The following is a 26,016-nucleotide window of genomic DNA, read 5'->3' as shown; positions in this document are numbered from 1 at the left end:
GCCTTTTTCCACAGATGTCCTTTCTAGAGATAAAGGTGTGTACGGCTTGCAGATATCTACAGTGGGCAAACTGAAAATAAACAAATAGAAATGTCTTCAACTGACAAATTTCTAATGTAAATGATTTTGCCTTAAACTGTGGAAGGGTCAAAGAAAAGCTTTGCAGAATAGATCCTCCATTGCGGAGACAGGGAGGCAGAGCACAGCAATGGTGCTGCCTGGCCTCTGTTGTGGTACAATCTGCAATACATCTGTCCTGTGAAGCAGAAAAGTACTATTATATTTATTTTTCAAAGAGAGAGCTAAGTCATGGACAGAAACCACGGGACCTGTCTGCACACATAAGGGAACTCTGTAAAAGCTGAGGGGTTGAAGAAAGCTGTGTGGAGACCTTGGCTAACACCCTAAACCATTAGACCATCCTTGCAAAATTTATGTTGCCAAGTCTGTTGCCACCAAAATCTGAAAGCAAACATTAGCAGCCAAGAACATCATGCTAATTAATTGCCTCAGGAGGATACAATTTCCAAGATCTAATGAAAGATGGAATCCAGCTCCCATATGTCCCATTTGATAGCCCAAGAAAACATGCCCGCATTTTTCACAGAAACAGTGACAAATGTCCAACTACTTGTCTCTCAGCTGAGTAAAACTAATCACCAGGCCCAGAGATGGAGATGGCTGCTCATCAGCACCCAGCCTGAAAAGCCAGCCTAGGATCTGTTGCTGAGGAACCATTTTGATTCACCATGTTGAAGGCAGCTTAAGGTGACAACTGAGCACCAGAGCACCTCTCTGTGCTGTTGTGTCAGCCAACAGACGAGCAGTACCCCACACCTTGCATGCAGCTACCCTGTCACTTTGCCGGTTCATTTAAAAAAATAAAATAATAGAAACAAAAAAAAGTTAGCATGTCATGTTCTTGACAAAATACTGGAAAGAAGACAGAGTCATCAACATAAATGCAGTCAACAGTACATGCCAGTGCTGCCTCGCTGTGCTATAGGCTTGTTCTTGCTTGAACTTGAAATTCCCCTAGATGGGATGTTCACGCCAGAAAGACACTGGTGCATAGCCCCAGGGAAACAGCGAGGGCTGGAGAGCCTCGGCACTTGCCTGGAGGGAGGCCTGTCTGTGGGGGCATAGCCCTTTTTTGAATGGGGATGTCCTATCTCTGTGTGGCTCTAAGGCATACGGAATTGTTCAGCTGGCTTAAAGACATAATGTTTCTTTTTAATATTTATTATTTGAAGGATGTGTCTGTGGCCAAGCTGTTTCTCCCTTGCATATGTGAAGAAACCTTGTTCTATGTAAAGGCCGGCATGCTGCTGTGCAGGTGCTGTGGCTGTACCCGCAACCTGCCGTGTTCAGGGAGAGGCAGGTGTCGTCTCTCCGTGCGGGAAGATGGTCCCGCTTTGCTGGTGCAAGGTGTTTGATGAAATTTCCAGGTTTGTTTGAATGAAGTTGACTAATCGGGCTGTTGCTGTGCACACTGGCTTGTTGTACCAGACCTGACCCATGTCAGAGCAACGGCCCCAGCCTGGCTCGTTTGCTCAGAGGACAGTAGGGAACATCTCGGTGGCCACCGAGCAGACCAGGAAGGCTCAGTGCAAACAGGGAAGCAACAGGGTTGTGGACCAGGACTATGGTAGACCACGGTGTATAATCCAGTTCTTCTGAGCATCCCCTTATCCATCCAAACATCATTAGTATTTGCTAAATGGTCAATTTTTGGAAACGCCCCAAATTTTCGCCTTTCTCTTTCATCTTTTATATATGATACATTAGAAACTGCTAATCTAAAAAGAGTATCTCGACACCTTGTTTAGTGTAAATGGGTACAAGGAAAGCAGGTACAAATTGCACAGTGAATTTTTACCTTAAATATTGAAGAAGATATATTTTATTCTGTCTACCCTGAGATTAAAGAGCAAAAAAAATAGGAAGGTCAAGGTAAGTAATTGTAACACACCAGCTATTGTGTATTTCCTCAAGATCTCTCAGGTTTGTACAGAATAATGACATTTCTGAACTTCAATAACTTCCACACAGAAAGGCACATCATTTTGACAAGCCTCAGTAAATCATTTAAAATCATAAGGGCTGCCATTATGCAGCCTGTGGGATAAAGTTAGACACGGGGTATTTTTCTGCAATTGGGCTTCAATTTCACTCTAGATTTTAGGTGACATAAAGCTCAAAAGGAGCTCCCAGTTCTACTCTCCCAGAGATGAGATCAACACTTATGAGTACATGTTTTGATGACATAGCTCAGGAAATTGAAGCGATTATCATTATGGAAGGACCAAGGTGATAAGTACCAAGTTATATATGAAAAACTGTCAGTCAGGTAAGCCAAGAAAGGTCATAATCCATTATATTAATGTCATAAATGTTATCATAAACTGACATCAGGATGGTAAACTGGGATTCTTGCACTTTTTTTTTTTTTTAAGTGTTGCTGTTCTTAAACTTCACTGTGTCCTGGAAAGACAAGTTTAGTATTAATTTTTTTCTCAAAATAAAGGACTTGAAAGATTTTTCAGCATAACAGAAGTAGTTTTTTGAACATCCACATAATTTTTTTTTCTTTAATTTTAAAATAACTGTCTGAAGTGTCACAGCAGAATCCAAGATACCATGAACAAATGAGGGAGGAGAAACCAGCAACACAATATTTCCTGACTATTTAGATACTGTCCCCCGTTCATACTTTATTTGAACTGTAGCTGTCACACCTGCATCACTCGGGCATCTCCAGGCCTTGTGCACACACACTGGGGGCTGCTCCAGCTGAGGACGGGGGGAGCAGGATGGCAGAGGTGGGAGCTCCTGCCCTGGCTGCTGACCGCGCCAAGCCAGGACTGCACCCTTGATGTTCATTTTTTTTCTATATCAGATACGAACCGGGGTGACACTCAGGAATTTATGACAGTGGAATGAGAGAGTGTAAATCATATTTTATGTCTTTTGTGTTGCTGAGCATTTTCACACCCACAGAGAGCAGGCAGGTCGATGGATGTCACCAGTGCATGGCTCCTCTGAATTCACCCCAGGGTCCCAGGGGAGTATCACCAGGGACGGAGAAAGTGGAGTGCTCTCTAATGAGACTTTCTCCTCGCCAGCACCAAGGGTTGCTGCATCCATTGCTGACAAGTTAAGAGCCAGGAGTAAATTATTGTCACTTCATGTAAGTCTGTCCCCAACACAGGCTCCCAAGCAAGGGTAAGGGAGCTGACCTCTGAGCCCGTCCAAAACCAAAGCCTTGTGTCCACATTCACTACCTTTACAAATTCTACAAAGAAATGGTATCACCCTGAAATGTGGGTGCGTCAGAGATGAAACAACTACCCAGTTAGCACTGGACAACTTGGTTTCCAGCATTTGGGGGAATGGTATGGTAAATTCCAGAAATGCAAGAGGAATTTAAGGTGAGTTTTCACATCCCACGCAGAGTCCAAACAGAAAAGCAGGGTAAGTACTTCTGGAAAGTGCCATGCTGTATTTACCAATCACATCAGATCAGAGCTGTGGTTTTATGTCAGACTTAAAATTCAGCATTTCCAGCAGACTCATGCTGATGTATGGGTGTGATAACATTGACGCAGGCAGGAGACAGCCACCAGTGAGTCACCGCACCACTTCCTCAAGAAGCCGGCTGTCTATGGTAGGCATCCCATTGCACTGCTGATCCAGTCTGACTTGTAAAAATCACCGATCTAGTCTAGCTTGTACAATCTACAAATAAGCCGTGTTTGTACCGTGCAAGTAAATGTTCAAAGTGAAACCAATATGGGCTAACTTGAATTGTATAAGATAACTGCAAATCATTACTTCAAGTGAGAACATAATGCCTGGAACCACAGGCAGGAAAATACATTTACGGACTATCAAATTATCTTGGGATAATAGTGTAATGCTTTTCGCTGCTGTACTGTGTGTTCTGATAGCTGAGCAAATAATGCTACAGCTGGAAAAGGCTCAGAATTTCAAAGAGAAGAGATTTCACAAGCAGAATGCTTCCACAGGAGAGACTGACTTTTCTGTGTTATTTTAGCGGAATATTAAAAAAAAAAAAAAGTTATTTTTTATGACTCAGAACTACATGGAGTAACATCCTATGATAAACAAAACCTTTAGACAATTCGTCTATTTTGTAACATAACCTGCAAAGTGCTTCCTTGTTCATATGAGGTTAGTTCTCCCTGTGATTGCAACAATATTCTTTTGATCAAATGTGTTTTCAGAACTGGCACAAACAAATCAAGCAGCTAAACATCTATAGCAGTTTGCGTGTACAAGTTCTGTTTGAATATAAAATTTTTCAAGCATATTTTTAGAGACAACAGAGCGCCCTTTGACATTTTGGAACTAAAGCTATATACCATAGTGCTGTTTATGATGTCTGGAGAAGTGTATGGCACCCAAAGTGCTTTTAGGATGCTCCAAGGTATATCAAAGAGCATTAACTTCAGCACAGCTGGGAATGTCCCCAGATTCACTTATGAAACCATATTTCTTATATCCTGTATGTTAACTACAGTTAACACAGCCTTGGTCATTGAGAATAATCCACAGAGTAAGCCTATTAGGTGAGATTTAGCATCTACATTTTTCTGCTCACATCTGCTCGCCTGACATATGTAATCTGCCTGGATGTCACAGTTTACATCCTATTTTCATTGGAGGATAATGAAACTTGATCGGTGTCTTCATCTCCTTCTTCGTCTCTCTAAGAAATATTTCTGCTTGTCAGCTCCTCCTTACCAGCACTCTTCAGCATGATCCTTAGCCAGGTCCTTTATTAAAGGGAAGTACATGCAAGGCTTGCAGGCAACCATACAATTTATCATTGTTTGTGCAAAATGGGGGCAGAAAGTGTTACTTCAAAGGCAGTAAGAAAATAAAAGTGATGTAGTAATTTCCTAACCTGAATTTTCTGCACTTTCTTCTCTCCCAAAGCTCTGCCGTATCACTATTTTAGCAGCAATCAGTCAGCAGTAGCTTTCTGAAGACTTATGTTTCCTTTTAATTCTTACAAAACCGAACTGCAGGCACTTCAGTAATTTTAGAACAGCTTAGTCCGAGAGGTAAATTAAAATCAGGGAAAATTAGACCATTTCTAATGAGATGGTTATTACACTGAATAATGATGATTATTGGTTCTGCTTAATAAAACTGTCAGCCAATGCAAAATATATATTAAGTGAAATTACATTACATTATATTTCTATCAACTCAGAAATTCAGTGCATTGCTTTCCCACAAACCATAGGCATAACAAAATATTAGACAGTGCTTCCTTTTCCAAATAGGATGAAACGTGGAGCTTTCAAAAACAGCCTTTAAAGCCCTGATTTAAAGCCCATTAAATCTAATGTAGTGAGGATTCATGCTGACTTCTGTGTCACGTAGATCAGGACTTCACTAAAACCAGCAGTGTTCTCTCCTATTGTCTGTGCTAAATACCTAGATAATACTACTGTGGTGAATATTTTACAGTAGTATTAGCCTGCTAAAGAAAAAAACGTATAGGCACACATTCCCCGCCCCCTTTCCTCACTGAGCTCATTGCTTGCCAGTTCACCTGCTCTTCTGTTCTGATTTACCTGGCAAATTAGGAGATGGACTTCATAGGGTGAAATACACTTCTTATTTCCAAGGTGAAAACAATGAGGAAAATGATCTATTAGCTAAAAATGAGATCCTGCTGTACAAAACTTGACAATGGAGCCCCAAATGCTTAGAGGTGAGGCAACTCCCCAGAAGCCTGTTGGCTGTCCAGAGACATGACTGGCTGGGAAATCTGAATGCTCAGCATTTTTTTATTTAAAAGCAGGACGTAGTATCAAACCTTGCCTTCAGCAAGGACTGCTGTGCTGAGGAATGAGAGCCATCCCTTTGGGAGAGTGATCCCCCGCCTCTGCACTGGGAGCCTATATGGCAGTAAACTGCCAAAGGGGAAGGAAGAAAGCAGGGGGGAAGCCAAGAGCGCGGTCCTGCTACCACGCCTTCTCTGTGTAGGGTTTCATCTAAAAGGATGTGATTTTGTGGAATATTTTGATATAAACTAAGCCACATTTGTCTTTCTTACAGAAAAGGTGTTTACTGCAGCTACAGTAGCAGTATATTTTACAGATTCTGAGAGAGATTAAACAAGCAGTAACAACTGCATGACTAGATATGCATCTATGCCAATTGGCCTGGTGAACTGGGGCATGGAGGTGAGTGAGTCTTTCTGCAGTGCGCGTTGAAACCTGGAGAAGCAAAGATTTTCCTATACGATTTTATTTCTTTGAGAGTGCCATTGCTCTTACGAACAACAATGTATCATCTTAAATGAGGATGATAACATGGCTAATAAGTCACAGCACATGTGATTATAAGGTGTTTATCATGCTTTGAAACATTTACTAATCAACAAGATTTCTCCTTTTATGAAGCCCATTTTGTAAAGTTCCATAAACAAGGTTCAACAGTCACAATTTCATTAGCATTGTATTGTTGCCATGGTAATGTGGTACCAATTCAATTGATGGGCTCTTCATCCTGGGCTTATTATAGAATTGCTCTTCCTGTCAAAGATACATCTATATGGAAACAGCAAACAGACCTTATTGTCTGAATGCAAGCACAAAATTTCATCATATGCTGATCTGGATAGGAACATATCGTGTTATTGGCATCAGACCCAGAAATCATCGGAGACATGTTAGAAGTTACTAAACATCATACATGGCAAAGTCGCACACCAAAATTAGGAAAATTACTTGCATTGTTTGCTGCAGTATCTGAATTTGTTATCGCAAAAGCACTCGGCTCTGCTGTGATCGTTCTCTGTAATGCTGTTGGGAGGGCACAGTGCTGCAGGTGGTAATATCCAAGGAAAAAAAAAAACAGGAACAAATGCTAAAGAATAAAATGTGAACTGAAGGGATATTGGTCCTTCTCCTGTTTGCGTGTACTGCAGCATGTTTTGGGGAAATCGCTGCCAAATGCAATGCTTTGGTTTCCTGGTCTGTAAAACGGGGATCATGACCCCTCTCCCCCTGTGTGGAGCACCTGGCGTATACCCAATAACAAGTGATAGCTGGTACTGCTAAACATTGTTATTAAGTAAAGTAGCAATGGTTTTAACAGCTCCAGGAAAATACACTGCAGAGATCTACAATTTGAGAAATGTCACTGGGAGAATCTGGACTCACCCAGGGAAACACAGAAGAGTTGGCAGACCGAGCAGGCAACAGAACATGTGCACTCATGGAGGAAAGATACTCACATCATTAAAAAATCATGACAGTTTGTAGTTTTTTAAAAAATAAAGAATATTGTAGGCTACAGGAGAAATATCTGCAGCAATCTGAGCAAGGAGAGCAACAATACAATATAAAGCAACAGTGGGGTGGCTTGTTTATTGTATGTTGAAACATTTTCTTGTATATTTTCACTGTTTTTTGATGATTGTTTCCTATTTAGGGAATATCTTTTTCCATCTTGACACATGATATTCAGTCTATCATTTCTTAGCTTAATCACGTTGCATCTTTGCAGCAGCAAGGCTAAATTACAGGCAGGATAGTATTCATAGTATTCAGTATAATCAAAGATGTGCTCCATTTTACACACATTGATAAGTTTTGTCTGATTTACAAAGGCAGTATCTTCTCCAGCTAAGCAAGGAAAGAGAGACCTTCAATTGCAGATAAAAAACACCTCAGAGGAGAGGCTTCTCCTCCATTAGGATCCTATTGTTCATACAAAAAAATAACCATTGTTACTACTATTATCTATTTACTTACTTTTACCGTGATATAGCCACAGGACCCAGCTGAAACTGGGACCTACTTGTGCTAAGCCCAGCAAAACCACACAGAAAGCCACGATCTCTTCTTCAGACAATTTATAAGCTTAAGAGCCATGAGAAAGACCAGAGAGGAAAGAAAAATAGAAAGGGAGAGACAGCTTAAGTAAATGACTGAAGATCAAAGAAGAAGTCAGTGGCAGAAGCAGAGCAGGTCTCCAGCCCCAAACTCCTCCATCAGGATGCCTGCCCTGCTGGGGGAAGGAGATATTTGGAGATATCCTCCCCCAAATTCTGAGGATTCAGACTCTAACTCACACACAGAGCCATGCTTTACCCCCTAATTTCAATGGCTGCATCTATGTTGCTGAGCAGGGGCAGCCTGAGGCAAAGCTTGAAGTCAGCTGTGCAGCCCACCCGTATTACCTATTAAAACACCTTCAGGCTGGCTCCAGGGCAACCCTGTTAATCCTCCCAGGGACAAAGGCTCAGGAATACCCTATGTTTTCGAGCATGTTCAAGGGCACCAGGGTCAGGGTACCTGCCAGAGGAATATTAATGGGTTTCAACACCACAACTGAGGCAATAGGAATCAGGCTTTCTTCCTCTGCAGTAGGGACTTCCAAATCCAAGCCTGAACAGATGGGGGGGGGGGGGGGGGGGGGGGAGGCAGAGGAGATTTTGGTCACAAGAGCAAAAAGTCAGTTTGCACCAGAATTTGAAGGCTTTGATCAGGAAGAAATATGATGTCTTAGATGAGGAAAGCGTTGGCTTGGAGCTTTTCTCGCTTTCTCCCTCCCTCTCTCTCTCTCTTAAGAATCCATATAATGCAAAACCGTTAAACTCTGGGGGAGGAAGCATTCATCTTCTGATCAGTAAATACTTCCTTTTGGTGTGTGGTGCCTGCTGACTTTACTGCTGTTGCAACCTTTTAAAATGCTTCCAGGAAATCTCATTAGATTTTAACTTTATTTTTTTATTAAGGAATCTGAAGAGAGTTTATAATAATCCCAATGTAACTTTTTAATAAAAACTGCAAATAATATGCTAGCATGAATTTGATCTCATATACATATCTGATAAAAATTCTGATTTGTAGTAAAATTCGTTAGCCAGGGGTCTGTTGTCATCATATTAATGAATATAAAAGCTGGCAGCTTTAAAATGGCAATATTACAGTAAGCTTATATTTTTTTTATAATGGTTTTGCGTTGTGCATTCAGTATCGGTGAAGATTAAGATTTAGCACGCAGAAGCAATATCCATCATGATGGGATTGTCCACAGCGAATTGAGTAGGACATTTGCTTAATTAAAAGTATTTATCTTAGATGATTAAGAAGTATGTCCTACTACTGAACTGGCGATGTAAATTAGTTTCCTATAATAAGTTCACTACTGATTACTCTCCTTATACTAAACAGAAGAAGAAAAAGGTAAGAGAAGAGTGAGAGGAAAGTAATAGATCCCACTGCCTGAGAATTTAAAGGAACTTTAGAAATAATGATTAATTAACACTATGCCACGAGCAGGAAATATACATGATCATGCCCATAATGCAGACAGATAAACAGAGCCCTAAAAGGGTGCACTTCTGGCAGAAAGTTAGGAAATAAACATGAACAAAAGCCCAGATTCCCACTCCTATCTGCTGGACCTGTGCTACTTAACCCTCCTCTAGTGAGGCCTCAGAGGCACTGACATTTGGGGAGCTGACCTCGAGGATTAGGGGTGGGATGGGGCTCTGCCGCGGTGGGGAGACAGAGCCCCGGGGCAGAATGAAGCCCTGTGGTGCGGTGCGGGGTGTCCCGTGGGGTCTCAGCGGCGGCTTTCCCCAGCGGTGGGCAGGGTGCTGGGGGAGCAGAGCTGCTGTGCCTGGGAATTTGGGCGGAGAGTGGAGAGCAGAGGCACGGCAAAGGCCAGAGCTACCAGGAGGGCAGGAACTGGTCTGACCTGCTCCTCTGGTGGTTTTAGGCACCTGTTTATAAAAACATACCCTTAAGGGAGAGCCCTAACCGGTGGAGTGTTTCAACCTGTCTCAATGTTACAGCTGTACAGCCTAAGTCTCCTGGACTAGCCCGTCTTCCTTCCTCGCCATGCCAAATGACCCACGAAAAGCTGTAGATCTTCAATCTGTGGGGACAGTCTAACATCAGCAACTTCTGGGGGTGCTGCTACAAGGTAGGGCCACATCTAACTCCTTCAAACCATCCCATCAGCTCAGGTGTGTTGCTCACGTGAAAAGCTTGTGACTCCCACCGCAGAGACCTACTTCTCTGCTTCTTGGCAAACCCTCCCACCTGCGAGGCAGCCCCCAGAGACAACTGGACCTTCCACCAGCCAGACGCACAAATCACCCGCTAACTAGTTTTGGCTGAGGTGGTTGGACAAAATCTTCTAGATAGAGCCAAGAGGACAGGCAAGAAATATTTCTCTTCTTCATGCCGCAACTTGTTTTCTCATTATTTCTTCTTGTCTCCTTTTTACACTCCAGGCAGTTTTTCTTTCTACATAAGCTAATAGAAAGAAATACTATGCCCTACTCTAGTCATTTAATTTAAGTAATTTGTTTTAATTCTTATTATGAGCATTCAAATAGCAAGTGACATTTATTGATATATGTTACCCTTCTGAAACAACAGAAAAAATTATCTGGCCCATTCTCTGCTGATGTTGGCTTAGATGATGTTTGAGCAAGAGGAACCACCCTGCTAAGGGCTGGGCATGTGCACAGGGCGGGCGCTGTCAGTGAAGTGAATGGCTCTGAATCTGGTTTTGATCTGTCCATGTGATTTTCCAGGTGAGCCTCGGACTCTGCTTGCAGTCTGCGTTCCCAGACGTTGGCCCTGTGATGGCAGATGGAGCGACATCCAGAGTCCCACTTCCCATGGCCGCTGCACTGGGCATTCGCTGCTGCCGGGGCTGCCCATGCGCTGCGGGACACCGAGCTGCCAGACACCTGACTCAGCTCCACTGCTGGCGGAGACGCTGCTGAGGCCGGCTTTGCCCTGCTTGTTGCTGCCTGCCTGTCTTATTCTTCTGAGTTATGCCCCAGCCCGCTCCTGTCCCGTTGTGCCACTGCCTCTGGGCTGTGTTGGGTTTTCAGTTATCACAATATACAATGCAGATGCTATGTAAAACAGCTAGCGTGACTCGAGCAGGCTGAGCTCAGTAGAAATACAGTTAAATAAAAAGGACTGCTATAATACCAGGAGGCTGATTGGAACCACAAGATACCAGTGTCATATCCTGTGGCTTTTATGTTGGTAGATGTAGATTTTAGCCATTAGAGTCTAGCTATTCAACAGATTACAACCACAGGAAATGGATCGGGGTATCTTCAATTGTGAATAACTGATATACTTTTGCCAATAAATGGAGGACCTGGTAAACTTCCAGAAGAGAAAAAAAATTGAGATACCTACAAATATAATCAGGCATGTAGTATGTGGTAGCTTCTAACTATGTGTAACTTAAAGAAACTCCCTGATTACTCACAATACCTTTAAAACGGTTCTGACTTCAGAGAACCAATGTGTGATTACATTGCCAACTCCAAATTCAGGCAAGGAAATAAATAGCAAGTGTAGGTCTCAACTTATACATTTGTACAAACAGTAACAAACCCCCAGATCGGGTATCATGATATCTAGGTGGGGGTAAAATGCTATGACAAAAGAGGGAGAAACAAGCAAAAAATACAATAATGTAAAATGTGCCTGTTATTCACTTCTAGAAAAGCTCAGCAGCTAGAATTTTAGAATATGGTATGTAGACGAATGTAAAGAGAGCAACATATTAAGTGTGTTTTTCTCCAGAGCAAAATGAAATAGGCATACAGAGCAAATTATAATATTTAGTACTTTCAGGGCAAATTCCAGTTGAGGATCATGAAGCAATTTGAAAATATTAATGAATTAGCCTCACAGCTAGCTTTCAGGTAGATACTAATGATAATTATTACTATAAATAAATATTATTATTATCATTCTTGCTCCAAAGAAATGAAAATTGAGGCATAGAGACTTTAAGTATTTGTCCAAAATCTGTGTTTTACTACTGTAACCATCCTTCTCTAGAACTATTATATATCAACTTTATCCTTTTCCAAATACTGTATGTGATATACTATTCAGTTTATGAGCTCTAAAAACCAACCAGCTGAGCTTCCTTATGAAACAGTGCCTGTGAACATCTCCATTTGCATTTGAATTCTCAAGCAGCGACAATCCTGCTTAAAAAAATATAAAGAAAAAAGGAATCATGAAAATCAGTACAAAATCTGTCAAGGCCCCATCTGTGACTGGGTATCAGAATATCGCTAAGAAGCTCTGAGGAACAAAGTTCATTCCAAGTCTAACGCACAGTGCTTTTTGGTCGGTGAAATTAATTCAAGCAGGGTGAAATGAGGGTACATACCATGAAAAACTCTGTTCCTCCGCTGAGGAGTGAAGGAAAGCAGCATCTCTGCTGTGTGTGTAATCTTGGTTTTGGTACATGCAGCCGTGCTTAAATACTAAAGGTTTTACACGGCAAAGTACTCAGTATGCTCACATCTCTTTTTGATAGCCATGTATACCTGCTGCTTCTCTGAGGAGTGTCAGGGAATGAGTCATCTCTGGTCCTGACAAGGTAAGGCCTTAGATTATGTGTGCTTGTTGCAAAAAGCAAGCTTTCATAGCCAGCTACCTGAAGTAGTATGGAAACAGAATGATAGACTCCACCCTGGCCTTGAAAATACCCCTACAAACATGTTTACTTCCTTCTGAATGGGAATATATAAAGGTTAGGGACACTTATTTGTAGAATATTTATATATCTCCTCTTCAGGATCTGAATTCTTAAGAGTCTTGGCCTTAGCTTTTTGCTCTCACGCATGCAATATTTGGACTTAACTACAGGAAATTGGAGAACCACAGCATTAACACCATTCTAATGCACCATATTATTTTTCTTTCCCTTTTTTTAACCGTTAGAGTATGCAAATGTTCAGTTAACTGGTCCTCATGTTTTCTCTTTATTGAATTGCTTTCACTATGGCAAATAAATATTCATAAAGAAATGTGGACAATAAATCATTTCAAATAGTTCAAAGTCATTTTCCTTCTAAACTGCATATATATTCAGCTGTGACTCGCCTTTAATATTTCATTCAAAAGAGAGACTTGTAGAAGGACAATAGAGATAATGTGTCAAGTAGTAATTAAAACAGTGGGTAATGATTAAAACCATTTTAATCTACATTGTGCTCTGTCAAATTCATAATCTCCTGTGTTTGTTAAGATGACTTTCTACTTGCTTTATACAGAAACTCAAAATAAACTTCTGTTTGAAGACACTGCACAGAACAAAAGATTTCAACCCTGAGCTTCTGGGGTGCAGAGCCCTTCCGTGCTCTAGAGTTTAGGTCTATCTTCTGTACCATCCTAGGAAGATAAAACTCAGGCAGGCACTGTCCTTCCTGATAATATTGTGACTTTTCTGGGAAGTAGAGCCAGGTGCAGGGCAGAAGACAACCAAGGGCCACCCCAGTGTGTACAGGCACATGTAACCTGTCTCATCATTTAGATCTGAGCTAAGAGCTCCAAAAGAAATCAAAGTTAAAGATCTGGTTAGCTTATACATTTGAGGATCTTGGTTCAAATCCAAGTAACAAGGATGTTCCTTGTCTCATTAGATGCATTTTGGCTACTAATAGACATATTTGGCCCAAACTCATTATTTTTCCTGATTTGTTGCTGACTTTAGGCCCTGATTCAACAGAGCACTTACATACAGACTTAAATAAATTGTTTTAGGAAAGCACTCCTCTTTGCGTTTAATCTTGGGCAGACATTCAACTTTGAAATCAATGGGACTTATGAACAGCCCTGACCTTGGGGTCTAAATGGTTGCTGAATCAGTGCATTGACAGAAACATACTGGAAAAGATAATATCCATGTCTGATCAGAATTATAGTCTCTACTTTCATGGGAAATTACCCATAGGTAACACATTATTCTGCTCAAGAAATCCATTTTATAGCATTTATTAGAAAGCCTTAATTTACATTGTCTGTTTATGCCAAAGATACCAGATGGACAGTGTCACTCCTTGATAGCGTATCTATAATATTCTTTAAATGAAAAAATAAAATACAAGAAAAGTGCTGGTACAAGGGACCATTCCTAATTCTTTACTGAGACTTTCTCAATTGCCTGCCACTAGGCAATCCTTTGGAGGATGGGCAGACGGAAGGCGAGGCAGAGTGGTTCTGAAATCCCATGGACTTGAAGACACTTGCGTATGAAATACCCTGTTATGCAGTATCTAAAAATGAAACTCCCCCCTAAGAATAACATTTACAAGGGCTGTCTGCCCAGTCTACATATGGAATCTTGAGTGATTAGATGTTTTTATTACACAATGAGAGCAGCAAGAGTAAAAAAAAGCGGATGTTTCTGGTATCATGGTGTACAGGTTATACAAGTGCAACTATGGCCAAATCTATGAGATTACAAGAGGTAGTTGGTAAAATAATTGATGCTATGATGTTGCATGAAATAAAATAGTTTTCTTGCCATTCTTAAAAATGTTTCACGCTTTAGTCTTATTTATTGTATTACAAAGACGGCGAACAGGGACTCTTAGATGTTGTTTATAGAGTTGAAACACAGATGTAGAAGGGGAAGTAAATTATGATGGGTCCCATCATGTCATCTAATTCAATGAATGACGAGTATGAAGGTCATAAGAAGATGCAGGAAGAGTCAATGGGTGCTACCCCTCTGTACAACCATAGAGGGATACCGTGATCCACATTATTTCACTGGGTTCTGGGGGCAGACTTTGGGAATAACACATAAAGAACAGCTGTAGTGTTCACCTGGCTCACAGTGGTGGAAACTCCCACAATTACCTGTATCTATCCTAATGTTGCCTACACTTGCTTTAAAGGTGATGAGTCAGGAATATGCAGCTGCTGTATTGCCTGCTCATTGCATGCAAGCTCTGTATTGCCTGCAAGCCTCTGAACCAAGGTCCCTTAGATCAAAGAGCAGACTGTAAGAGGAAAGCATAGAGGGTCAGGACCTATCTTATCCTGTATAAGTTGCAAATTACCAAAAAAAGCTGAAGTTCCCTTTTCTGTCATATCATCTACTCTGCCCCAGGAGAGGGTGAGGTTAGAGCAAATCTGCATTCTGAAACAGTTGCTGCTTCTGATAGGCATTTCCACATATGGTCATGAATTGGAGCTAAATTTGCTTAATTTAAGATCACCGGCTCTCAATGAAATCAATTAGTGCCTAGCAGGACCAAAAAGCTTATAGAGCTCAAGGTGAGCAGGAACAGGTCCTTGCTGGATCAAGGGCTTTTTCCAATGTGAAGAGTCACTAGAAGGAATAACAGATCTATGCTACGATGTTAGGATCTCCTTAATCAATTCTTTAGTTTCTGCTGGAATCTTACTGATTTAGAGAACTTAATTACAGAGGTGAGTTTTGCAACTGACTTAAAGAGTCTTGGACTTTCCTTTTTCAACTTCCCTGATACCTTTGATTGGAGAGTAGTAATGATTTTTTCTATGGTGTATGTGACATGGAGGTTATAGAAAAAAAAAATATGTTTCCCCCCTCACTTCACTCATATTTGCACTGTTATATTTTTTGAGAAATTAGAAAGAGGTCATCTGGTCTGTACCAAACAGTGTCCCTGTATGCTTGGGCCTATTTGTTGCAGTTATTCTCCTTTTTAACTTATGAAGATTATTATTTGTATCTGAAAGTCCCTTTGAGTCTGCCTTTTGGCTTTATTTTCTGGTTCTGCCTGCCACTATTAGGCCAAATTCTTTATTAGTATTGATTTGCCCTGATTTTGCCAGAGACAGGCTGACTTTCAACTGCCAAACTGCTGGCCACTTCACTTTACATCCTAATTGCTTTAGCTTTCTTCATTATCTTTTTACTAAAGAAAGGACTGGCTCACTCTTTTCTGAACATGTAATAATGAGAAACGTGCTCAGCCATCCTGATCACAAGGAAGGAATTCCCACAGATGCTCAGAATTCATGTGTTTTTAATAACAATTTAGTACATATTGTTGTAGTTCCCCATGGAGCAAAAGAAGTTCATCATATGTTACCCTATGTTAACTTCACATTCTGCTGCAGCACTCAAGCTAATGTGAGGTGAAATGCAACATAGACTAGAGTAACTTGATATGGAAGAAATACTTCTTAATGCTCATCCACAGAGGTGGGGAAAGAAAAATTTTCCCCCCTACTAGCATTTTTCCTTTTTTCCATAATTACCTGGAAACCGTGAAGCCACCTAGACTAAACTAGGTGTAAAGGACCACTATGCATCCTGCATTGCTGTTTGATTAATTTCATTACATCCAAAGCATCTTTATCAAAAGGATGTTTGGTTATGAGGTTTTTTGGGTTGTGTTGTGGTTTGTTTGTTTTTTTTACCTCCAGTGCTCTGGCTTTTCTCCAAACAGGAGGATAATTCAAACTCATAACAGATGTAGACTATCCCCTAAGACTCAGGATCAATCAGAGAGAAGGTGACTGTTCTCCTTAACATCTTGAGGTTTACTTTGGTTTAAAAGTCTGTTTTGTGTCCTGCAGACCCATTATTTACTCAAATAAATGCTACAAATGCAGCCATAGTATGCTTGGAAAAGAGCAAAACTAGACTGAGTTTATACTCAAATGTAAACTGTTCATTAAAGAGGAATAAGAAAAAAAGGCTCCTGATGCCATGACAGAGTTAAAAGCAAAAGCTCCACATGGTAAAAAGGGCAAGTGAGAAGAGAAGATGAAAAACAGGTGGTAGAAGAACAAGGGGAGGGGATAACAAAACAAGGGGAAAAGTGTATTAAAGGAAGAGGCTTAGACCAAAGAAGCATGTGAAGCCCCAGGGGTATGCTTGTGGCACTTCAAAAAAGGTCTGACTAAATTTCAGAGACGGTAAAAACAGAATGAAAAGAGGAAGGGGAGATGTGACAGCCTGTAGCGAAGAGTTAGAAGAGAGCTGAGAAGAAAAACATAAGGCACGTTCTGGTTATTTATACATCCTCCCATGCCTCTTTCTTTGTAAAACACCCTATGGCTCCGTTAGTGTGGAGGTAGTAAGAGCACAAGTAGATGTAATGGCTTAATGTTGCTGATGTGTCCGGTGACTAAATAGTTTGATTTAGGATATCAGTGTTCTGAACATGAGGTACGGACCATTTATTAAACCATAAAAGGAGGGGGGGAAAAAAACCCCACAAACCCTACTGTGGAGTGTATACTGATAATAGAGCGATATCGGTATTGTAGAAACTTCAGATGCTCAGTTACTCGAGTAGGAATCAAGGTGTTACAATGTTAAAACTTGGCCTAAATGGACTCATATTTCGAGTACTTTTCTTCACTCTTTGTATTCAGTATCACTGTCATCTTTAATGGAAGTAATGCCAATCCCTGAAGTTTAGAGATGATGAACTTCAGGTACACATTGGTTTAGAAGAAACGACGTGTGCTGTTCTATATAATCAAAACAAGGAAATGAATTGATCCTGTCTTCAGGGAAGTTATCAGTAATATAAATGGGTCCAGAGTCTGTTTATGACTTTGCAGAAAGTTTAAAGGTCTCTTTTGAGAGACTATGTGATAAGGGTTTAGCTTCTGCTACGTGTACAGCTTCGTCTGTCCCACGGGTCGCTTCTGTCAGCACCTTGTGTTGGATCCTAAATCAGGATTCGTGATGCCTTGGGCTTGCTGGTCGCAGCCCTGGGTGCATAGGCTTTCTGAGAAATTGTTGTAAGGAGCATGCATTGCTATTGCTTGTGTTGAAATTGTTGGCTAAAACTGTATTTTGGGTTTAAAAACTCCATTTACTGCGGTTGCTCTTAAGGTTAGAGATGTACCCTTCCTTCTAACTGACTGTTTCAGTGGTTACTTAACAGGAACCATTTGTGATATAGCCATGGCTGCTCTTGATTATGTTCTGAACTCTTTCATACAGCACATCCTTCTGAGAAATCCTTGAAGTTGGGACCTGACTGCTCGTGTAGTCAAGGGCTACATAAAGTCATCCAGAAAGATGTCTCAAGTCATCCTGGTGGACTCCTGCCATATGTAACAGCTTTCTCATCTGAGGAGAAACTATTTGCCCCCTTGCTTGGGACGGCTAAAGGCTTCTTCATTGGAAGATGCAGAGCTTTGCTGCAGCTAATTATAGCTGACTGGGCAAAATTAACCCCTCAAAGTTCCATCAGTGAATGCCTTGATTTATGAACGTGCACTGTGTTTGGCAAACAGCAGATATCACAGATAATGACCTTTAGTAAACAGAACATCAAATAATGATGTTGGCAGACTTACAGAATTTTTCAATATACAGAAATTAAATACTTTCTAAACAAATTGGAGAATGCAAAGGACATACTGTAGTCCTGAAAGAAGCTGCAGAAGAAGCTTTAATCCTCATTTCCCTGATGCTGAGCTTGTGTATAAATGCTGTCCTTTGCCTCCTTTTCTGCTGCTACAAATGAGGCAAGGCACAGCTGATGGTCACTATGTCCATAAAATCTGAGCCATGGGGAAATCTGACCCATATTTTGAGGCTTGCAAGGTCAGGGTAGAATAGCAACCATTATGTTAGCAGCCTCTCTGGGCTGCTGTGGAGCAGTACAACTGTACCCTAACATAGTCAAGAATCTGGCCCTAAATTTTCCCTTAAAATAACAGGCACATGAATGGTCTTGTTTACCTTTTAAGTTGGCAATAGTTAATTCAGAAAGACTTTAATCAACACTTTATGTAATTTAAACCTGATGCAACCAAGTAGCCTGCCTTTGAGAAACTTCCCAACAGAGGCTTGCAGTCTTCCCAGGACTCAATGGTATTTTGATGAATAACATTTCTAGCAGGTTAATTTTGTAGCTAATTATCATCAAACACCGAGACAGACTTTCTGCAATATTAGAACATAAAATGGTTTGGGTTGGAAGGGACCTTAAAGATCATCTAATTCCAATCCCCTTGCCATGGGCAGGGATACCTTGCACTAGACCAGATTGCTCAAAGCCCCATCCAACCTGGCCTCAAACATTTCCAGGGATGGGGCATCCACAGCTTCTTTGGGCAACCTGTTCCTGTGCCTCACCACCCTCATGGTGAAGAGCTTCTTCCTTATATCTAATCTAAATCTACCCTCTTTCAGTTTAAAGCTATTACCCTTTGTCCTATCACTATGTTCCCTTGTAAAAAGTCCCTCTCCAGCTTTCTTGTAGGCCCCCCTCAGGTACTGGAAAGCTGCTATAAGATCTCCCCGGAGCCTTCTCTTCTCCAGGCTGACAACCCCAGCTCTCTCAGCCTGTCCTCATAGGAGAGGTGCTCCAGCCCTCTGATCATCTTCGTGGCCTTCCTCTGGACTTGCTCCAACAGGTCCATGTCCTTCTTATGTTGGGAGCCCCAGAGCTGAACACAATACTCCAGGTGGGGTCTCACAAGAGGGGAGTAGAGGGGCAGAATCACCTCCCTTGACCTGCTGGTCACACTTCTGATGCAGCCCAGGACACAGTTGGCTTTCTGGGCTGCAAGTGCACATTGCCAGGTCATATTGAGCTTCTCAACAACCAACACCACCAAGTATTTCTCCTCAAGGCTGCTCTCAATCCATTCTCTGCCCAGCCTGTATTTGTGCTTGGGATTGCCCCAACCCATGTGCAGTACCTTGCACTTGGCCTTTTTGATCTTCGAGGTTTGCACAGGCCTGCCTTTCCAGCCTATCAAGGTCCCTCTGGGTGGCATCCCTTCCCTCCAGCGTGTTGACCGCACACAGAGCTTGGTGTTGTTGGCAAACTTGCTGTGGGTGCACTCAATCCCACTGTCCGTGTCCCCGACAAATATGTTAAACAGTGCTGGTCCCCATACTGACCCCTGAGGAATACGACTTGTCACTGGTCTCCACTTGGACATAGAGCTGATGACTGCAACTCTTTGAGTGCAACCATCCAGACAATTCTTTGTCCACTGAGTGGTCCATCTGTCAAATCCAGATATGCTTTGGAAAAAAAAAAATCCTTTCAACCATGGCCAGAAGGAAATTACAAATTCATAAGTATATACAGATTTTCAAATCTTGAACTAGTGGTTCATTACAGTATCTTGGTGCTAAAATATAGCATCTTATAGTTGGTAGATAGCAAAAATAACTGATTTTGAAATTAAAAATCACAATCCACATATAGAGCCCTAAATCGTATATTAAAAAAATAAAGTAAGTAGTAGAAATTTTAAATGGCAAGCTATGTTGTCCTCCAACCAAATGTGTTTTGGCCAAAGGGATTCTATGCACTTTGGTTTTGTTGAAAAGCACTTTATTTCAACCTTAAAGGAAAAAAAAGAAACCCTACAATACAGCTTACCAAAATTCACAGATCTATATAGAACTTACGGCACTTGTTATCCAAAGTGTATTATTCCTACTCTAAAACACTGAGGTTATGCTTAGTCATAAATATTTCTAGTCTACTAGTCCCCTCTTCATTTTGTGCTGTGGAAGTAATATGAGATGGAGGTACAGACTTAAAAGGAAAAAAAGTGTTACTGAAGAAGCAAAGCCAGCTATGTCTCTCTCTGCCAGACTGCACCCTTTCAAATTCATCCTGCTGATGCTAAGGCTTGTCCCTTGCAAGATCACAACCCACAGCTGTAGTGAGTAGTACTCGCTCAGTGGCACATTACTCAAGCAGTGCAAAATCAGATCCAAGGCAAGTTGTGTTACCATGGCTTTAATGGGGGTGGGGGGAGCTCATCATCTTTAAATGGCTGGTATGTACTTGCAAAGCGTATAACCCAAAACCAGAGCTGACAGTTTAAGTATATGATGGGAGAATAACAAACAAGCGTAACAAACAGATGGGCCAGCCAGTCTGTTACAACGTGGTTCAACTGCAGGTCTGGCTGTGTGTGTGTGGGAGATCCTTAGTCAATCTTAATTGTCATAGCTCCATTGACTTTGGTATTTACAATAGCTTTATTTATATGATGATGATTAATTTCTACTGTGATTGAGAAAAAAGAATAAAAAGTAAAAAGGCCTTTTAAATCCTATGATATTCTGTTCCTTGCAGGCTTATAGTGAATATATCCAGTGACAGTGATATAGGTTCTCTCTGCAATAAGTGTGAAATGACAAGTATGCATATATGTATGATCTCATTGTCAGTATTTGACAAGCTTAAAAAAAATGTTTTGGCTATAGAAGCTATTGATGTAGGTGTTATGAGGCACGTGGGAGGGATCCTTCAAGTTTTCAGAATGTTTGAAGCAAGAATTTGCTGTGTAGGCTAAAAGGACTCTATCTGTGCCCCTCTCTCCCTTCATGAGTCCCAGCCAGGTGGAGATCACACTTTCCCAGCTGGCTGTTGTGGCTGTAGTCCACCTAACTGCAGGCATTCTGCTGGAAGGTGGAATGCAGCTTAGCCAAAAGTTGCCATAGCAATAGATTATTATGCAGTTAGAGTAAAATGTTGGATATGTAGGTGCTGCAATGAAAAAAGTGGTAATTGGTACAAATTTGGGGAAGGAGCTCTACTGGACGTAATCTTAAAAACAAGCAAAGAAAAAAAACCCAGCAAACCAAACAACCAAAACCAAACAAATAAAAAAACACCAGCAAGAAAATACAAAACCTTTTACTTTGCTCCTTTGTGTGAGAAGCGGACAGCTTCACAAACACCATGATCTTTTTTTTTTTTTTTTTAAGCTCTAACCCTGCATGAGGTAAATAGCATCCAGCATAATACAGTTTATTTTTGTTAGGCATTCATTTCAGTATTCCATGAAAGTTGTTGTTTTCCTATGTGAGACTTAAATATAATACATGGCAAAAATCCCCAAACTCGTAAAACGATAAGAGAAGTGATGACATTGTGTATGCAAGACATTTGTCTAGAAAAGCTGTCATAAGGTTGACTGGTATTATGGGGCTAATGGTAGGCAAAGAAGACGATGACAAAGGTAGAAGTAGTAGTTTGGGAGGAAACAAAAATAAAAGCAAGGATTAAATTTTTGAATCTGATCAAAATCCACAAATTTAGGCATGAGATTAGACAATGTAATCTTGTTTTATTTGGTGGGAGAGGATTTATTTTTTAAAGCATGATGTGTGTTCTATAGCAGTAGTCATTTTCAGTGGAAATAAGATGGTCTGCATTGATGGATAATGTTTGTGATAAAGGGTTAATTTCCAGAAGGAAACTGGTTTAGCTCAGATTCTTTTTTTTGATCAAATTGACTCTCCTTGATTTGATGTAGTGATCTAATATGACCTTGATTAAATTAGAGAGAAAATGATGATGCAGAGTGTTTGTCCTATTGACAATTGCTACCTTAGGCTAGGATGGCAGAGAATTAACGTCTTGCCTGTATTTTGAAGGGACCTTGGGTAGGAATTAATTTCTCCTATTCATTTCAACCTTGCCAAGAAGGCAATAACTGTTGCTGATTGTAAAGTTAGCTATTTCTGAAGTGGTGAAATAGGCTTCAGGAATTTGCTCAAAACAGTCCAAGACAGATGACTAGTTTGCCATCAGCCTAGTAGTTTAGCAAGGACGTAGGGATGTACTACAAGTCGTTTGTATTATCTGATCATCAGTCCTCCAGTCCATAACTGAGGCTGTGGATAGTCTTTATCCATCATCATGTACCATCAGCTGGGGGCTACAGCCACATCTGAGATTTGAAAGTGGAAATCGGCTTTCTTCTATGCAGTGTACGGGTCCTGGATAAAAGTCAGCTCTATAGCAAGGTAGGGAAGAGAAATTTTCTTGAACTGCCCCGTGGAAAGCTTAGTCAAGTTTTTGTTCTTTTTGCCTTATTTGCTGGAAGCTACAGAGCAAAAGGTGTACTGGTTAGTGCTTTGGGGGTTTCTACTTCATGTTTCCAGCCCAAGCACTATGTTACCTTACAGCAATTATTTATGCAATGTAAAGCACCATAGGACAGTTTTTCTCCAGCAATATTTCATTGCTTGGCTTAAACAAAATATTCAAGTTAATCACCTGTGTCTGTTAAGTGTTGATGACTGTTGAATACTATTATAAAATCCAAGTTATAGTTGGGGTCCACTGCACTGAGCACTGTAAAGACCTGGAAAATAAAGTAGCCTCTATTACAAAATGATTTGCAACTTACAGCCTTTTAACTCTGTGTTTAAATCTTGTAATAGGACCAGTACATTTCACTGTGTGTATGGCCACAACTGCTGAAGTTACAGGCCAGTGTAAATGAATCTTTTGCAAGTAAATGGAACTCTCTACAGGAAGCAACTCACGGGCTTGCAAAGAGTTGGGTTAAAGATGTGTAGAGTCCTGTTTAGTGTCTACCTAGAGCACTGGTGGAGGGAGAAAGCTTCATTATTTTAATGGCAATTCAGTATGTAAGTAACATGAAAAAGAAAATTTTAATTTTTGTGTACTATAATAACTAAAAGGGAAGATGTCTGTTAATATAAAACTAATATGTGCTCTTGCACAACTAAACAACTAATGTCACTTGTAAATCTTCATCTCCAAGCAAGCAGACAGTCCTCTGGGAATGTCATGCATTATATGTATGCTAGGGAGAAGGAAAATGTTCACATTACAAAATCAGACAAGGTAACTCTATTCTTGTTTTGCCTTTCCTGTTAAAACTAAGTTTTCTCTGATAAACCTGCCTACCAAGTTGGCTTATGATGAGATTAGCATATAGTTCCTATCAGTTGCTATGGTTTTTCTTTTGTAGTGCTCTCATTAGTACTTTAATAATAGATTCTGCAATGACTGTCAGATTTTTTTTTTTTTTGTTTGGTCACAAGGCATAGCTGAAGGTGTTAAAAATGTACTAACCTTGCCTAAAACTGCTGTTGCTGATCACTGGACATTACCAAGTACGGCTGGGATTTCAGCCATGAGAGGAATGGATGTATTGTGGAGACAAAGGACTAACTGCAATTACTTAAAGGGACATTGAGTTATCATCAGTTATTTTATTTCTTTTAGGAAAACGTAAACCTTTTTGTTCCTTTTTGAACTATAAATAAGAACAATCCAAACACACCAACAGTTTATTTGTTTCAAGGATGTTAATCTGGTGGCAGTTTTTCTTTACAAAATAGTCATTTTAAAAAAGCAAACAGTAGCCATTTTGTTTGTCAAGTGTTTGTTTTGTGAGGCATTTGAAAAGCTATCAAAGTTGAAATCAGTTATGCTACAACTATAGAGACCAATAGTAAATAGTAGTAGTATTTTGTAAATTATTCAAGAGGCCTTTGTACCTCGTCAGTATCTCTGCAAAGCAACACAACTACAGAATCCTTATTAAAAAAACAAACAAACAAACCAAAACAAACAAAAAACCAAACCAAAACAAAAAACAACTCCTGCTGATGCTTCTGCTGTTGTTGGAAGGGGTGAATTCATACCAATAGTTCAGTGAATATATTTGTGGTGTCTGCCTATTTTAGAGGCTGATCTTCCTCTGATCTCACTGCATGCTTTGTTTTGAAACTGCAAGCACAGAAGTAGTTAATTTTGCATGGTCATAAGTTAGGCAGTAAGTCACCATCTCTAATATTTACCTGAATGGAGAAATACTTGTTATTGGCAGAAGTTAGGTATGTAGTAAACCCATTCTCTAATAGCTTGGCAGTCTGGCCTCTTGGAGACTTGGAAGCCTTCTGTGCACGGGGGAGGGAGGGCTGGAAGGTCAGTTTGCACAGACACCAGCTGGTTGACATCTACAGGAATCTCAGGTGAAATCAGTATTGTTTTGTCCTACTTCACTGCTGCACAGTGAGAAGGCTCCAAACCAGGTCTCATTCAAAAGGCAGACCTCACCCTTGCCAGAAACTTGCTGCCACAGAGAATGTGGAAGGTGCAAATAATGCAATGTACTGGGCCTTGGCACAAATGGTCTGATCCTTCAAAACAAAACTTTGCACTCTTCTCACCCCAGAGGTTCGTATGTCTGGAAAGGAGCACCCTTTGCTTCTAACACCCAGGGCTGAAAGAGATGGATGTGACACCCCTTCCACCACCGAAACCATGAAATGTCTCAGAGGCAACTAAGTGATTTTAAATTTTCAAATCCTATAGTGGATTCACTTTTTTGTCCAGAAAGGATAATTTGGTCTGATGTAACTGAGTGGCTGCTTAGTATCTCTAAAATTAAGTCCCACATACTCTTCCTGTAAAGTACTTTCAGCCAGGTTCAGTGCTCCAAAACCCCATCTTAATCTGAGATCTGTAATTGCTTTTACCCAGGGAAGACTCATGCTAAATGTGTATACTTTTTAGCTTATAAACACTCAGATTTCCTGATGATTCCACCTAGCTAAGGTACAGCAACATGAGAAGCACATTAACGGACTGAAAGTAATTTGAGGCACATACAGAGAAAAGACTCTCGGACCAGTCCAAACCCAGGACATCGATTTAGCAATTCTCAAGCTTAGCAATAAATATAGGATTTGTCTGCAGATGTCATCACTGGAGACTGGAGGGGGGAAGAAAAAAAAAAAAAGCCAGATTTTTCCATCCCCTAAAATATCCTAAAGAAACATTTGGTGGCATTTAAATAGGAAAACATTATGCTATGCCAGAAACAAGTTTTACTTTTTAATATTTCTTTGAATTGCATGATAGTAGTTATCAAAAGATGTTTGTGGTGTGAAAATATGTGGGTTCTTTTTGCTTAATTTTTTTTCCCCAAGATGATCATGCTGAAACTCATGGTCCTTGCTACATCTAAAAAATTATAAAGCAGTTTAGGAGACAAGCTTTTGTTTACACTGCCACAGATGGCTGGAATAAATTAGTGGACTCAGTAAAGAACAGTTCATTTTAGTTTAAAATGCATTTGGACACTTATCAAAGCTCACGTGGTGGCCATTTTATGTTATTTATTCATCTATTTGTGCTTTACAATTCCATGCCCAAAGGCTATGTCTGAGTAATGGTCAGAGTTTCCTCCTAACAGAATTTATAATTATGTATATCTCACACTTCAAGCGCATTTGTACCCCTGTACTGTGGCATACCCTGGGTAATCCTGTGTAGCTACTCTTTCTGAAGAGCACTGCAAACCTAACGGTAAACAGATTAGAAAGGCAAGGTAAACTTCGCTAACGTGAATGTTTTACGTTGAGCATTTTCCCTAAATTGGTGAGGAAATGCATAAAGTTGTAACTATA

The 26,016-nt window shown here is 40.6% G+C and overlaps 1 long non-coding RNA gene across 1 annotated transcript in view; it reads left to right on the top strand.

The window, feature by feature from the left end:
* Positions 1–14,335, top strand: part of LOC148052150 (uncharacterized) — a 48,068-nt gene extending 33,733 nt beyond the window's left edge. Inside the window, exons 4-5 of the long non-coding RNA XR_015698987.1 lie at positions 9,851–9,981; positions 10,601–14,335. This is a non-coding gene — a long non-coding RNA (uncharacterized LOC148052150). The remainder of the gene's footprint in view (positions 1–9,850; positions 9,982–10,600) is intronic.
* The last annotated feature ends 11,681 nt before the right edge of the window (positions 14,336–26,016 follow it).

This window comes from Nipponia nippon, unplaced genomic scaffold (genome assembly GCF_047370975.1).
Source record: "Nipponia nippon isolate SJK-2023a ecotype South Korea unplaced genomic scaffold, ASM4737097v1 scaffold_5, whole genome shotgun sequence".
NCBI lineage: Eukaryota > Metazoa > Chordata > Aves > Pelecaniformes > Threskiornithidae > Nipponia > Nipponia nippon.
The sequence above is the reverse complement of the archived record's forward strand: the minus strand, read 5'-3'. Positions and strand labels throughout refer to the sequence as shown.